This window comes from Sorex araneus, chromosome 2, assembly GCF_027595985.1.
Source record: "Sorex araneus isolate mSorAra2 chromosome 2, mSorAra2.pri, whole genome shotgun sequence".
In the NCBI taxonomy this organism is placed as follows: Eukaryota; Metazoa; Chordata; class Mammalia; order Eulipotyphla; family Soricidae; genus Sorex; species Sorex araneus.
The window spans coordinates 81,963,970-81,970,842 of NC_073303.1; positions in this window are offsets into that span (position 1 = coordinate 81,963,970).

Genomic DNA, 6,873 nt, shown 5'->3' on the forward strand with positions numbered 1-6,873 from the left:
AATACTGGACAGTTTTATATAATTTACCATTTAATGTGAATACAAGAAATATATTAATCCTCAATAAAGCCTCATTCATTTAGATAAACAAAATCTAAAAAGAAAAATGGCTAATAAATGGGCAGAAACAATTGTTGATATTTTCAGGAAATTATATATAATCATTAAAGTCCGACTGATTTCTTATAAAATAGAGAATACTGTGTACAATAGTTCTTTTTTCTAGTAAAAGCAAGTAAAAGCTGGTTTAACTTGTATGCAGCACAGAGTTCTTTGTTCTGCATACTCCTGCACTCTATTCTTTATCCAAGTATCATTTATGAACAATTTTAAAAGCAAATTGATAAGTGTCCTGAGAACAAGATCTTTGTTTTATTCATCAAATTTCAATGTCTAAACCATTTTTAAATCAAATTTAACTAGTAGAAAAAAAGTGTCAATATAATCCTTATACTCCTATTGTAATATCCTAATCTCTGCCTTGTGCTTATTTAGATTATCAGCCTAAAGAGAATACTCCTCAAAAAATATTGTTTATAAAATGACCAGTCAGTATAAGACAGGTTAAACATAAGCAAGTAAATGTCTAAAGAATCATGTTACCCTCCTTCTTTTGTGTAAGGAAAGTAAGAAAATTGGAATATATCTAAATTATTCTAAACATGATTTTTAAATAATATTTAATATTCTATGATAATGATCTCAGTACTACTACATTGTAATACAACTCAGTCAAAAATTGGGAGAACCTAATATTGTCAAAACTATTACCTAAAACTGAAAAACTAAAATGACTAAAAAAGTGGGTTAAAACCTTGTATCTCAAAACGTTTAAGATATTCGGATCTAACTTTTTAATGTTAATTTATTTGCACATTGAAAGAAAGATTTCTGAGGAATTATTCTGATTATAGGCTTCAGAATAAATTTAATTTAAATTTGAATGCATTTCTCTTTGCTGTGGGGATATATTTATGTAAACATTGCTTTGTGAAAAATTGGCAGTGGTGTTTATAATGAAAATAGTTCATTATATTTATTGAAATCATATCTACTGTAATGGCAACATCCTTAAGGGAGAGGATGGAAGATAGTACTCATTAGATACTTTTCTTCATTTGTGAGCCAGACAGTATATTAGCTTTATCCAATTGCCATCTGCTATCCATTTCATATACAGTATGCCTAAAGAACTCACTCCATATAAGGGTCTTAAAGATAAAGGTAGACCATATTGTATTTATATTTGTAAATACAGCATGCAATACAACACTTAAATTACAAATATTTATGTGCCATTAAGATTTGAATAAAGGAAATACAGAGTTGAAACAGATATGCCTTTGTTGTTTAAATTTGGGGATTGAGGATAAAGTTTGGCTAGTAACCTGGTTTATTTGTATATACAATGCATTTTTCTTAACTATTTGAATATATTTCATTGATTTGATTTTCATTTACTTTGCTCAGTATCATTTGAGAAGTGATAGTAAAATATATTTATGTAGATTGATTTGATTTTAAAAGTTCACTGTTGAAATAAACATGGTATAAACAGTGATTCAACGGATCTAATGAGGAAACACATTTAATAATTTTTTAAACATTAAAAGAATTAATTTTTCATTATGTGAAAGTATGAGATGATATTATACATATAAAGCAATAGATTCTGTAAATAGTGTCACATATCAATTTTGAAATGGGAATAACAAAACTGTTCAGTTTTTGTACTCGTGCATAGCTTTTAGTAATATTGACTACACAATCCATTTCAAGGAAATTGAAAAAAATTTAAGTAGTATAAAAGCATAAGTATAAGCTTAAAAATTACCAAAACGCTTTGTTCAAAGAATTTATGTAGACTCAAGAAAACTCTTATTCAGTGTGAAATTTTGAAAAGAAATACTATCCCTTCTCAGGATAGTATTAGGACCATTAAAATAATATAATATTATCATCTTACAATATAAACATATAATAACATTGCTCTATTAAGTGGATCATGGCAATACTAATATAATATGACAAAGATGTGTGTCTATGTGCATGGGCATGCATACACATGTGAGTATGCATGTGTAAAGCAACATGGCACCAAGAAAATCAGAGGAAATGAGCCAGAAACTTCACACATTCTGTTGGCATCTGTGGACTGTCGCCATATGAGAACCATATGACTGCTGGCAGATTGGAATGTCAGCTAGGCATGTAAAAGCTGACCACACTGACTGAGATGAGGGTTTATCAGTTTATCATAGGGATATCAATACAACTTTAAGTGGTCTTTTTCTCATTCCTTTAATCCCAACCCCACCCTTTGTAAACATCTTTGAGCAGAAATAAGGCACTTTTTTTTCCTTGATGGCATTTTAAATGAAATGCTTTGCCAAAAACAATACTGTTTTAAATGGCAAAATCTCTATCCCTTACCCCACTATGTGTCAGCAAGCCCTCACTACCGTGCTCTGTTGGGAGTCAAGACACAAGCTTTCCAAAGCAAATTATTTTAGCACCATTACTATGGTAGGGCTAAAGTGTGGGACAGGTAGTAGAGGACTAACATCCAATGATCTATACTTTTCACAGGTAGAAATGCTTGTGAAATGAGTCTTCAGCATCTAAACAGGAAGTAAAAGGCCTCAATCATTAACATGGGGGATAAGAGAATGATAGAGATGATAGAGGAAACAGTTTCTATCATCTACACTATTCAGGAGGAAATTACTTTTTTTTTTTTTTTTTTTTGCTTTGTGAGTCACACCCAGCAATGCACAGGGGTTACTCGTGGCTCTGCACTCAGGAATTACTCCTGGCAGTGCTCGGAGGACCATATGGGATGCTGGGATTCGAACCCGGGTCGGTCACGTGCAAGTCAAATGCCCTACCTGCTGTGCCATTACTCCAGCCCCCAAAATTGCTTTTCTTGGCACCAATCAAAGTGGCCTATATGAATTAGATTCCATTTTGAAATAGAAAGTTCATTTTTTTTTCTTTATTTCTTTTTTTCTTGTTTTGTTTGTTCATTTGTTTTGTTTTGGTACTACACTCAACATTGATCAGGGCTTACTTTTACAAATCTATTTGGATATCAGTGATTGGGTGCTCAGGGACCATATGAGGTGCTGGGGAGCAGCCTGTGTAGGCCATAAGTAAGGCAAGTAACTTATCTCCTGTACTCTCTGGTCCCAATATAATGTCCTATGGACAGGAGAAGAAGGGCCATCATTTTGTTTTTCATTAAATATACTAAAATAATAATATTTCTAATTATTTAGTATAAATTAAAGCTGGCAAGAGGAACTGGAAATATAGAGTGGATCAGGCTCTTACCTTGCATGGAACCAGGACTAGTTTCATCCCTGAACTATATATATATATATATATATAATGTATATGTATATATATATATATATATATATATTTTAAATTTTATTGAATCACCGTGAGATAGTTATAAGCTTTCATGTTTGGGTTATAATCACATAATGATCAAACACCCATCCCTCCACCAGTGCACATTCCCCACCACCAATATCTGCTGTATGCCCCCCTTTCCCTCCCTCCTCCTGCCTCCATGCAGACAATATTCCCCATACTCTCTCTCTACTTTGGGGCATTATGATTTACAATACAGATACTGATCGGTTATCATGTGTGGTCTATAATCTACTTTCAACACACATCTCCCATCCTGACTGATTCCTCCAGCCATCATTTTTCTGAGCCCCAACAGGAGGAAGCCCTGGCCATAGCCAGTTGTGTCCCCCAAAATAAAATTTAAATTTAAAAACATGGCAATAAGAAAATAAACACTTAGTTTGAAGAAATTGTCAGGTGGGCAGGTAAGGGTGTTCTTCAGAGTTCTGTGCTATCTTTGTGGCTGCCTTATTTCAGCCAGGGAGACAGAGAGCTACATGCACAGGATCCCATAGTAAACATAACTACTTGGTCTCTCTGCTTTGCATCCTGAGGCTTTTTCCTAAACTGTGGAATCTAGAAGTAAAGTTAATGCCTTAGAGGTAACCTTTAAACAGTTGGGTTAAGGAAGTGAGCTAGTAGAAAGAGGATCCAGTCTTTCAGTCCCTTTGGGAGAGAATTTTGAAAATATTCTCCAAGCTTGTTCCAGATGCTTCTAGAAGTAACCAGCTCATTAGCATTATTATTGACTTTTTTGATTCCCCTCTCAATTGTTCCCACTTGCAAGTCAAATTTAAATTTATTTACACCCAAGACCTTATCTGAAGCTTTGCTATTGAAATCACTGAACTCAAAGAAATATCTCCTACAGCTCATCTCCTTTTTCATGGAAACATCTAGATTCTAATGTGACATGCATTCCACAACCAACGTGAAGTTTCTTTCCCATCCCGTTATCTTTAGTTACATCCAGCTCTGGACTTAATCTGATTCTTTAACTTTAGAGAAATGTCTAATGTTGCTTTTATTTAATTCTCTCAGGATCCTAAATTTTTCTAAATTGCGAAGGTCCTTTAAAAGTGTAGTCAAATGGCTTTGAAAGCCTCTTTGGTTTATGACTTTTAATAGGCCACACTGATATTTTTATCAAAACCTTAACCCAAAGCAATGTGCTCACTGGTAGGAATTTGGGTTCCCTCCAGTTCTTGTCACAGAAGCTGACACAGGAATTTGCCCTACCAGAAACGTTCTGCAAGAAACAAATCCCAAGATGTGTAAGTTAAATGGGAAGCATAATGAAATGGATGATTCAAGGATCACTGGGAAACTTTGGGGATACAAGAAGATATAGTCAGAACTTTTAACAAGAATAGATCATTCAGTATTGGAATCATTTGACTATAATACCAGGTTTTTGTGCTTTACAAAACCCTGCTCCTTTTATGGCGTTCTTTATAGTAAATACACAATTTCCATAGTAATTTCCCTTACAATCTAATATGCCTTGTTGTGTAAAGATCATATTATTTTATGTATATCATTAATTTCATAATTAGAAATTATGAAATTAATTTCATAATTAGACAACTATTTATGAAAACTATCATGCGAAATACCTAGATACTTCTTTTATATAGAAATAACTCCCTTTCAAACTGTTTGAACAAGTGATCTCACCGACCTTTAAAATAGTATTAGATGGTATTGTCAATTAAAGATGAGTCAAATATAGCACTGAACATTTTTGTTTTGTTTTTGGGCCACAGCTGACAGTACTCAAGGCTTACTCCTGGCTCTGCACTCAGGGATCACACCTTTGTGGTTGGGGAACCGTATGGGATACACTATCTATTATGCTAATGATCTGGACCCTGGCACCTAACATTTTTGTTTAACAGAAATAGAGCAGGTACACACTATATACTATTTCATAGTAAGGACCACTAACTTAGGAGTTAGGCAGGCAGGAGTTTAAAGTGTCGAGGCCCTTCATATAAAGTCAGTCTATTTCTGGGACTAAAATGATAACTGTTTAGTTAAAGCTCTCACATGCTATAACATGTGCCCTCAGGGCTCAAAACCACTGCTCTAGAAGGACTTTCTTCTCACTGTTATTGCAAGAAATAGAAGTTGCACTAGTGTCACTGTGGAGTTCCACCTCAAAGTTCACTGTGTCACTCAAAGTGCTGGACTGTGAGAGGTCAATTTGCTTTTGCAGGTGAATTTCACCCAGCAATCAAAGAATTCAGGCCAACTAGCCCTTTATTTAATTAATTTTCTGCAAACTCCTTTGTACTGAGTGCTTTGAGGTGGAAAGTTCTTTGAGTGAGGTGGAAAACACTCAAGAACTTTCAAAACCTTTCATGCTCAATGGGAAACATTTTGATTTTGTTTATAGAATTATATATACTGAAACATATTAGGCAAAATTTGATACTGTGATTTCGAAGATGCCATCAGGAGTAACAGTATACATCAAAATATATTTTGAGTATTTTTCTACCCAACCCACTACCTCTCTATAGGAAGAAGATACCCACTCATCCATACTAGAATCTAAAAGGATATGTGAATTCAGATTATTTACTCCTGTGATACATAGTAGGGATTCCCTGGTTGGGAATATTTACCCATTCCTTCCCCTGAAACAGTTCAAGACCAACCACATCAAATTGATGTTTCTGTCTATTTTCATGAAGCCTAGAAAAACAGACTCTTAACCTCTGTGCCTATGCTTTATCTAAATACGTAAGAAATTGACTTTTCAGTCTTCTGTTTTAAAAGGACGGATTTTGTGAGCAAATCCATTCAAAAGGATCAAGTCACCACTTCTTGGAAGAAAGATGAAGTCATATTGCAACAAAAATCTGCCTCTAAAAAAGCTATTTCTAAAAAAATCTGTTCAATATGTATCAAAGAATCAATTACACCCATCTGGAGAGAAGCAAGTGAAAAAAAAAAAACCTGCATTAAACAGCTAACCACATCTATAGTGCTTCTTGAAGCAAACAAAGAAATTCTGGGTATATCAACAGGCAGGGCCTCTTTTGATTAAAAAGTATTTACAGTAAGAGGACAAATCAAGCTCTTAGGCTTTCTGGTTCTTTTCATAAGGTGAAAACGATTGGAGGGAGTGGGGTGGGGAAGGGGGGCAGCTGCACATTCTAAGTAATTCATACAGGAAAAAAATCATTTTCAGCAGCCTGAGGATGGCTTTGAGTGAGAGCAGATTTTTATGCAGAAATGATCTATGGGCCAGGGATTACACCCCTTTTTGCTCACCCGAGGACTGATTGCATGGCCCACAGCTGGAGCTAATCCAGATATCTGTTTAATTAAATAGGAGCTGTCATTCTGTTGCATTACATCAAAGCCTAGGAAGGTGACATGGAGGTGAGATGGCAAATGTAAATTTTTCACGCCTTCACTTCTATAGTGAAGGAATAAAGTCTA